General features: G+C 37.9%; 1 protein-coding gene across 1 annotated transcript in view; it reads left to right on the forward strand.

Moving 5' to 3' along the window:
• Positions 1-1,891: 1,891 nt before the first annotated feature.
• Positions 1,892-10,695, forward strand: part of LOC107737563 (SPRY domain-containing SOCS box protein 1-like) — a 20,106-nt gene continuing 11,302 nt past the window's right edge. Inside the window, exon 1 of the mRNA XM_016549084.1 lies at positions 1,892-2,079. The gene's annotated coding sequence lies outside the window, so the exon portion shown is untranslated. The remainder of the gene's footprint in view (positions 2,080-10,695) is intronic.

A 10,695-nucleotide genomic window follows, 5' to 3' on the forward strand; every position in this document is an offset into this window, starting at 1 on the left:
TGCTAAACTTCTCCAAATCTGTTTTGATGAAGAGGTAAACTCATCTACATCTTTGATGGCCGGAGGATGAGAAAATGTTCAATTTTGGGTTAACTGTTCCGTTAAAGTTTTTAATTACAATTTTAAATTATAAAGTGTTTCTGAGGAAATCTAGCCTTCTTATACTGGGGGTCCATGAGACCCTGGTACTAAGAAGGTTGAAAACCTTTCATGAAACTACTGAAAAGCAAAGCCAATGTAAACCAGTGTCAGAAAGGCTAATAAAACTATTAGGAAACAAAAGGATTTGTAAGATCTGGAATTTTGTTTGTAAATAATATGCCTTTCTGTTGTGTGATTGTTCTAGGCATGTAAAGAAGCTTTGGATTTGTGAGTAATCAGAGTGAACACAAGGGGACAGTAAAATACTTCACATGTCCCTCAGTGGTAATAATATGGTTAAAGCAAGAATATGATTCTTAGCTAGTTTAATATAACTTGCTGTTTGTTTCTACCATCACTGCTCACCTCTTCGCTGTCACTGAAGTCTACATCAGAGGGAAAACATCTACTCCACCCTACAACAGAATGGTTTGAGAGACACTAGCAACCACAGAGATGGGCTCAGGAGGAGTGATACATTGTGTAAGGTCTATGGCGGAGTTATTACTGTGTCTCCAGACAGTTTGGGTTGCCAAGATGCCTCATTGTCTGTTGAGTCATATAGAGAGGAGCCACATGAATCAGTGTCTTCAAGCATGGAAATGCAGTCATCACACAAAAGGGGAGAGGGGTGCAACAACATCTAGGTCGGAGTGCAGTCAGGATGAAAGTGAATATGAAAGTGCAGACATTACTATGATTGAAGACGAGGCTGTGACCAAGTACTCAAGAGTGGGGGTCATTGAAAAGCAATATCAACCAATCACTACTCTGAATATTGGAGGATGCATCCCCCCTTTAAGCGAGAGACAGACTATGGCAAAACAACAAAGTCAGAAATATTAACAGAAATTAACTAAATAATCTGTCAGAAAATAACTATGTATTAAAAGGCAATATTAACCTCTGGGGATTTTTTTTTTTTTTTTTACATAACTACACAAAGCAAACAGTGTAGCATCCATTTATGTCAAATGGTTCAAGGAATTAAGTAATTTAAAGTGATTAAAGTAATTTAAATCAATTATTTTAAAAGTATATTTAAATAAAAAATGTTATACTACTGTATAATTAAAATAATCACACTGCTACCTAAACAATCTAATCAACATGAAACTTAAAATATCTATATTTATGCACAAGATTTATGTTAATATAATTACTTAGCTACTAAGAAAACAACTAAATATAATTTCCTTGAATAGAATAATATGAAACACATCAAATTTGATATGATTAGTAAACAAAATAATTAATATTTCCTCTAATTACATAAAGCAACTAGTGTAGCATCCATTTGTCAAATGACTGAATTAATTTAAATAAATTGTCAACTTGTATACTGTTGTATATCTAAACAATCAAACTATTATCAAAAAATATCGGTTTAAGCACAATATATTACTTAAATTAAGAAAAAAATTACTTATAAATCCCTAAAATAAAAATATTATGAAATATATCAAATTTGAGTTAATTAATAAACAGAGGTACTCGCTGCAGGGCATATCAATATTTTAAATATAGGCTATGGAGTCAATGGCACACAAATACAACTATTTAGTTTGAATTGCTAACTGTTAGGACTATAAAGATGGTAAATTAAAATTAAAATGAAAGAAAGTTCTAGCGCCTAAATGTATATCTGACATGCACATACACAGTGATCATTATGTAGTCCACAATTAGCAGGGTTTATCAGGGTAAATGAGCTAAACAACAACTCCGCTCAATTGGGAGGGACGTTCAGCAGCAGCTGGGAGCTATTTGACCACGTGACTGGAGAGATGTTTCTGTCGCTGTAAGCAGCCATCATTTCACCCAATACAAGCCTATGCTAAAAAGACAGAGAGGAGATATAGGCATGGATTTGCACGGGAATACCGACTGAAAGGAACATACTCGATCCACTCCTTCGCCTATGGTTTATGGTTTCCGGTAAGTATCATTTGCTGGTTCGGTCTGAAATAATTACGGTTAAACACATTTGCCTGTCTTTTGTCTTTGCTGTGTGTTCACATGCACACACTCGCGTTTTCCCAAGCTTTTCGAATGCAAACATCCAGTCGATGTTCTCATCCAACAAGCATAAGTTAAACGGGAAATGCGATACAAACGCGCAAGATTGTGGCACGTTTCCTATTGCGTCTGTGTAAATAATAAATTAATATGCACTAAACAACTACTTCCTGCGTTTGTAATGAGTCTAAATGGATTTTTAAACCAGCAAATGTGTCTCGTGGACCTACATTTAATAGTTTCCAACCCTAGTTAAGTTTGGCAGCATCAGGAGATTTGTTTCTGATTATTTTGTTCGTTGGTTACATTTAACCTCTCTGCGAAAGGCCAGGTAGTCGTATTACTAGTGACTAGCGAAGTTCAATGCATAATTAGTTTGGTGTAGCCTGTTTACATGAGAATTGTGCTTGTAGCCGTTTCTAGTTGTACTCCACGACAGTAAAGGTGTTTGGCCCAGACAGTGCTGGAGAGGCTTTACGTTCGGTTTAAGGTTTTAAAAATACCTAGAGCATTTGGTCTGGGGGCATTTGTGTTAAGCTGTCTGTACTTATGTGCTAAATGAAGATAAACGTCATCGTCTATTTTTGATTTGTATACTAACTGTATATACAATTAGGCCCGTTTTTCTAATAACCTGTTTGGTGTTCTAAGAGTGCTAATAATTAGAGTAGTAGCACTGGAGTTTGTGTAATCTACATGGAGGGAAGGGGGGGATCTTTGTTTTTTTGTTTTTTTTAAGGTTTAAGTTTGTTCTTTTGTAAATTAAGCGGAATCACGTGTATTTACCTGCAGCAGGGAGTAGGCCTTTGAAAATCAGCATTGCTGTTTTCACTCGCGCCAGATCTCTCCTACTGGTTTCATTCACCGGGAGTCTGGAAACCTAAAAACACTGAGTGGAGTTGGAGCGGAGTGACTACAGAACGCTTTAAGGGGAAAGGGGAACTCTCTGTTCCCGCTCCAGTCAAATGTTGTTCCAGACCGGACTTTGATCTGTGTTGCTTTGTAACAAGCAATGCTTAATGCTTTGCGTTCTTCTGAACTACTCATTGGCGGAGAAGAAAAATAACTAACTGGTACATTTTTGTCTAATTCTAAATGACTCAACTTTTTAACTTTTTAATGACAGCTTTAAAAAAAAAAAAAAAGTTTTAACTAAAACATCTCACGTTGTATATTTAAAGACACAGTAGTCTTCGTGTCAGCCAGTGTCTTAGTTACCACAGTTTTATTGTTGCAGCTCAAACTTTAGCAAGTATTTAGGCGGAAACTGTGGTTCATGGTAACTTGGGTTTGTAAGGGGTTTCTCGTCAATGGGGTTTGAGACGACCAGCAGAGACATCAGCTCTGTGTTTGATCTGTTTCATGTCAGATGAGATTACTGTGGTTGATGTATTCAGGGCAGATTAATTTTGCCTTTGTGTTTGCAGGAACACTAGGACTGATTTTCTCGTCTCAGGAGGGAGTTAACTGTGTCTGTACTAAATGCTTCCGACTGCACACAGATGTTTGTAGGCCTGTGTAACAGGTATCTCCTCTGACTCTGCTGTAGAGGACATCCTACTGAGCTGACCTGGATTACAGCAGTGCGAATGTTGTGATATATTAATCTGTGATTTTGCTCCCTTCCCATTCACTAAGACTGCTTGTCTGGGTTGGGTTAACATTAACATGGAATGGCCTGGCTTTTGAAGAGTTAAGAAATTAAATCATAAACTAAAAGTTCTTATCAGGAATATTTTTTGTGTGTATATAACATTCTTGTGTTGTATGGTCATTTTGAAGAATAAAGTTATTGATGCAGGTTCTTCAGGTTAGTGTATAGATTCAAGCACACGTTTTTCAGGGAGAACCCAGTCTTTCTAAAAGTAACTTAATGTTATGGTATTTGACTGTAAAACTTTTTTTTTCTATTTTTTTTTTCTATTATACCTGGAAGTCAATTGCCAAGGTGCTTTTCTGTCTCTCTCTGTTTTCTATAAAATATACACTACTATTCAAAAGTTCAAGGATCAGTAAGATTTAATGTTTTTGTCTCTTATCTTAGCAAGTCTCTTATGCTCAAAGTTGCATTTGTGATCAAAAGCTTAGTCATTTTGCCCAGTGCTTGAAGTATACTGCAGTATCAGTCACAAAGTAACAGAACATTATCACTTTCAGACAATGCTGTCAGTGGACCTAAGACTACAGGTCGACCGATTGATCGGACGATTTTTGGCATTTTTTAATTAATCGGCATCGGCCGATTGTGCTGCAAATTAGGCCGATTTATAAACAGGCGCATCTGCGGGCAGCTAAGCGTTGTTGCGGAACACCGGAGAATCTCTCTGACTGCGTTGGCAACTCGCACTCTGCAGCCGCTTCTTGTTCACATGGCTTCAGCTAATGATGGCAGGGTTTCGAAAGCGTAATTACGTTTTACCCTACTAGAATTGATGCCGGAAAGTTATCATATAAGTGCAACAAGTCATTTGCATGTGAAAGTAGAAACGCATGCAGTTCAGACGAAACTTCTGGGCTGCTTATAACGTGCACGTTAACTTTCCTCGTGAAATGGGTGTGTAGGTCCTACAATAGCATCCACGATGTCATCGCTCATAGCCAGTGCACTCTTAAGCAGTTATGAGCAGCAGGCTGTGTAATATGTGTGAACTCTTATTTTTGTTATCACTTGGCCATTTGACTTATAGCAGTGTCCAGTGTTTCCCATACATTGAGTTATTAATTAGTTGAATAAACTGATCACTGCACGTTTCAAAATTAAAATGCAGCGCTGGTGTTTTATATGAATGTATCTTTGAAAAGAACCGACCGTCTTCATAAAAGCTTCGGTGTCATTTTCATTTCGTCTTTCCTGTAATGGAATGTATCTTTGAAAAGAAGAACCGACCTTCAGAAAAGCTTCGGTGTCATTTTCATTTAGTCTTTCCTGTAATACCTGATAAAGTACCGTTTGTGAGTGCAGTGCTTATTCGTTTACAGCCGTTACCGGGGCAACCGCTATATCTCCCGCTCCAACAGCGCCTCCTGCTGGCGGAGAATGAATTTGCATTTGCAAGTCTGTGGGAAACACTGGTGTCTGTCAGCACACATAAACAAAAAGCATGCTTCAGAGCTGTTTTAAGAAGGTGCTTAAGTTTTGAGCCATGTATTATTACTCTGAATTAGGCTACTATTACTATCTTGTACCCTGCAATAATCATTTACTCAAACTCACTTTTATGAGATGAAGGGAAAAAAGGAAAATCGGCCAAACATATCGACCAAAAAAATCGGCATCATATATCAGCCATCGGCTGCCCTGATTTCTAAATATCGGCATCGGCCAGAGAAAAACCCATATCGGTCGACCTCTACTTAAGACGCCTATGCAGGGTCTTGGTTTGACCTGATACCCTCAGAGGTGAATCGATTGCTGTGTTTGCTGAGATTAAGCCTAAAGTTACACAAGTCTGTCTGTCACTGCAGCTCCCCTGATGTTTGTTGCATAAACTTCACTAATGTCTGTCTTTTAGTAGCCCAGGTTTCCTACTCTAACATTTCTCTGGACTCTTTTCTGTTTGTTGAGGATCACAGGTTTGGTTCAGCTGAATGAATTGTCTTTGTGTGAACTTGAATTCCTTCAGTTTGTGCTGTTTTGAGTTGGCATATTTATTATCTCATGCTTCTGAATAAATATCAGAATGACTGTTTTGATCAGAAAAGTTTATTAGGCAAAATTTTCCACTTCATTCAAGGGTGATTGACGCTGTATGAATAACTTTTGCTATTTTGTTGTTGCAACCTAAAGCTCCCAGTCCTGTCTGAAAAATGGAGATCATTGGGGTTCTTTGTGAACCGTATGATCTGTTGTTCTATTGGCTTTGTTACACTGAGCATTTAATTCGCTTGCTTAACTTCACTAATTTGGTAAAATAACTCATTAGGCTAACAATACAACAGGCCTTGATATGCAGCCGTTACTGTAAACTAAGGAATGCTGAGCTGCACTAAATCTATTTTTAGTTCTGCTTAGTTATAGGTATAGTTTCATATCTGATAACTGGTGCAGTTGAGGGTGAGAGTGATGATGAGTACGTCTGAGGAAGTGATATTTGGCAGATGATGTAGTGATTTAGGTTTTTAGTTTTCGAATGTTCTTAATTTCTTCTCACTTCCTGGCTCGGTTTCATACAGTATATAGTATTTCCCCATATACTTGCATAAAGTCAAGTTGCTTTTTACATCAACCTGTCCTTCATTACCTTTTACCTGTAATGTGAGTTTATCCAGTTCGATGGACACACTTCAGTTTGAATCCAAGCTTTGTGACTGACGTTCCTCTGTGGAACACAGATGTTTAATATTTTGCTTCAGCTGTTTCTGTCCATCCAATGAAAGTCAGCAGGGACCAAAACAATACTGGACCCCTTTGACTTACACTGTGTGGATTTTTTTTTTTCTTTTTCTTTTTCTTTTCAGAATCATTTGTGTTCTGTAGAAGAAAGTCATACAGGTTTGGAACGACATGAAGGTGAGTAAATGAGTTTCCATTTTTGTGACCTGCCCATTTTGAAGTTGCTGTGTTCTTCTAAAAATCTAAACTTTCTGAGCCATATTTATGTTGTCATATAATACTTTCTGAATTGACATGACTCATTTCCAAAATATAGACTTGGTTTTTAGGTGGGGAACACAGGGCTGTCAAAAACATGAGGCTTCCCCTACCATAATGGCAGAAACTGCATCACCCAATTTTGGTTTCCTGCTTTGACTACAGAAGTGTGTGTTTGTGTGATTTAGCAACATTTAGAAGATTCCTATCAGATTACAGTATGGTATATATTTGTGTAGGGGTGGTATTTTCTGTTGGAGCATGAAACGGTTCTGCACTATCATGATGGCACTATGGCTAGTGGCTATGGCTCTGCCTAGAGCTGTTGAACTTGTCTAGTGGGTAAGCGCTGGTTTCGAGCGCTCCAGTTCTCTCATAACTGCTGCGTCGACAGCTGTCAGCCCCACAGAACCCTGTTAGACAACTGAACAATATGATTGCTTTAATACAGGGTGAGTCCAAGTTTGTGAAGGGAGTGTCAATATAAAGACGCCCTTATCTCTTTCAATACAAATCAGGCCTTATGTGCTTTTCCTCAAACTTATTCTCACTGTTGCTCATGCTTTGTCTTGTTGGTTTATTGACGTGTTAGGCTGTTGCAAACCTGTTTTTCTAAAGAGCAGAGATTAAGGTATTTAGAGAGCTTGTGTGATTATGAACATCATAAGTTTCAGCAATTTAACCCCCAAGCATTAAAAAAAAAATCTATTAGCTAATAGAATTTAGCCTATAATTGGTATAAAAGGTTAACCTCGTTTTTTAAATTACACAGCTGAGTTAAGGCTGCTTAGAGGCTATTGCCTCAATTTTGAGGTGGGAAAAATTGCTGCATGTCTAAATATTATTAAAAAGCCAAAACATTAAATATTTAATCTTATTTTTAAAAAGTGATGTTTTATTGGCTTTATTACAAATTTAAATGAAATTCTTTTTGAAAAGCGCGTTGACAGGAAAGTGGAGGGCGAGAGAGGGAGATCCTGGGTTCAGGACATGACCCAAATCGAACCCGGGACCCCATGAGCACAACAGTTTCTTGTATGTCATGAGCAATGCACAACCCCTCTCTCTTCTCCAGCATTGATATTTAAAACCGTTTTGTAACATTTCTGCAGTTGTAACTGTATTTATGCCCCTTTCATGGTAGGCATATATGCCCCTTCAGATGCAGCTTTTGGTGTCTTTTTTTGTGTGTGAATATTCTAGGGTTTAGGTAGTCTCTCAGGTAGTCTTTGCATGATTTCCTTAATCAAGCAGTGTTAAAGTGCCGTTTGTCTGCCATTTTTCCACCCCGTCTGCCCACTGTCTGAATTAGAGAATCTGTGACATTTGAGTTGACACCATGATTTGTCGTCATCTTTCTCGGTCTTGCTTTGCCCCTCACTCACAGCTGCCTGCCAGATGCCTCAGTTTCATGATTAAAACCTGTAGAAGATAATGTCCCTGTTTCAAAGTGGCATCCTTCATCATGAAATCGTTTATATCACAGCTTGGGCTAGAGCCGTTGAGTGCCGTAAAGCCGCATTTGACAGGGTATGCCAGCCACAATCTCATCCATATTGCTATAAAATATAGCATTCTGTGTAGAATTCAAATAGCTCCGATACATTTTGTGGTCTGCGCTAGGGATGGGCGATATCTTATCGTTTGCGATATACCGGTAAAAATTCTCCACACGATAAGAATTCGTCTTCCCGCGATAATAACGATAAAGTCTAGTTGTTGACATATTTCTGTGTATGACTGTGTGGAGTGACGTGAAGGAAGGCGGACGTGAAATTGAGCAGCTCCTTCTACAATCTGGACCAGGTTTGGATAGGGCTGTACAGAGACAACAATCGGTCTGAGCCTTGAGTAAATGTACTACAGTAGCACGTGTGCGACACAGTTTTACATGTATATGAGTTGTTTACAAACCTGTTGTCCAATAAAGATATTTAAATTTATTGACATGCTTTTTCTCCATATTAACTTCATAACATAGTCGAGTGTTTGAAATAACTTATTTTTGTGATCAGACGTGGTTTTTATTGTCTTCAGGTTTCCTCAGTTAAAATCTCTTTATCTGCGTTTTATTCAGCTACAGCGATCACTGGATACTTCTTCCTGGAGCATTAACTGTTACTTCTACTATGCATATGTGGAGTTTCTGCGCATGGGCGCCCTACGGCTTCCAGTATGAATTAAACAGTCATTACATTACGTGTGTACTCAGTAATGCTCACAACACCCTATTTTGGGTAAAAATAGGAAAGATAATACTTTTCTCTAAAGCAGTGGTCGCCAACCCATCGATCGCGATATCTTGGAAAGCAGGGGGGCCGATATAAAGGCGATATAATTTGTTTTTAATTTTAATTAATATTTAAGAAATTTTAAGTCATTTGACAATGGATTAAAAAATAAATGTGTAAAATAAACACACTTATACTTTAGATGACAAAGTATTTTTCACAAATATTTAATAAAAATAATTAAAAAGGAAGTAAACACTGTAACCAACAGGGCACTCAGTATATATAAAAAAAAACGAATATAAAAGCAATCGTTATAATATTTTTTGTATACATTAATTCCTTTGTTTAACCGTTCTATCTGATTATTAGACAGACTTCTATCTGTATTAGACCGCCTCGAACACATCGGCCAAGCAGAAAAACTTATCGGCCGATGCCGATATTTGAAAAATGCCAAATATGCCAAAAAATGCCAAAAAAATTTCAAAATGCATTCTGAGCCAAATGTGCAGCAAAAGGGTAGCAAAAATGGTGATTTAAATGTCTTTTATTTTTCTTAAATGCATTGACACTTACACTTAAGACGTTTCAATTGCATTTTCATTAAATACCCCGCGATAATGTAGTTGTCAATGTGGATTTGAAAATTCATTCCGAGCCGATCACGCCCCCAACCTGTCAATAATTATATCAAGGCGGGGCTTTGCAACAAGACGCACAATAGGTCAATATTCCCCATTAACCAAACGCCTTTCACCTGCCTCAACGTCTCTCACTGTTTTACACTCCGATTGATGCACATAAGCAAACACATCCCTCTACGGACACTCGTGATGCGCGGATGGCGGTTATATCCGCGGGCGCTGCGGATAATCCGCGGATCGGGTGGGTCGGGTAATAAAAAAAATGCATTCTGATTTTTTGCGGGTGGGTCGCGGGCGGATAAAATAAATCATTAATGATGCACGTATTAACTACATTTTCTAAATTATGAACGTGATTTTCAACCGGCTCGCGGTTAGTCGTTACATCCCTAGTTAGAAGAGAGGAAGGCAACACCGTGTCTACACCGGATGCGAGCGGCGCGACAAACGACAGTATTGAACCCATTATAATCAGCGATGCTGTCTACACTGGATGCGGCACGATGCGACACAACAACTGTCGCATCCGGTGTAGCCACGGTATAAGGTGGCAAGTAAATAAATGTAGAATTGCACTGTCTATTTACTTATGTGCATCAATCGGAGTGCAAAACAGTGAGAGATGTTGAGGCAGGTGAAAAGCGTTTGGTTAATGGTGAATATTGCCATCGACTTAAACCACATTATCGCGGGGTATTTAATGAAAATGCAATTCAAACCTCTTAAGTGTAAGTGTCAATGCATTTAAGAAAAATAAAAGACATTTAAATCACCAATTTTGGTGCACATTTGGCTCAGAATGCGTTTTGAAATTCACACTGAATTTTGCTACAATTATCACACGGTATCACGATGAAAATGCAATCCCATGTGTCCTTACCCGTAAGTCTAAATGCATTTAGGAAAAATGGCATTTAAATGATAATTTTGCGACATTTTTTGTTTGGACATGTTAAACATATCTAATCAATTTGGGTAATACAATTTCATTTTAATTTTGCAACTTATAAAGCATTAAAATATGCTTTTAATTTACATATTAAAACTAGTGTAGGAAATGGCAAAT

The sequence above is a fragment of the Sinocyclocheilus rhinocerous genome, unplaced genomic scaffold (genome assembly GCF_001515625.1).
Source record: "Sinocyclocheilus rhinocerous isolate Xijiao unplaced genomic scaffold, SAMN03320098_v1.1 scaffold72, whole genome shotgun sequence".
Taxonomy (NCBI): domain Eukaryota; kingdom Metazoa; phylum Chordata; class Actinopteri; order Cypriniformes; family Cyprinidae; genus Sinocyclocheilus; species Sinocyclocheilus rhinocerous.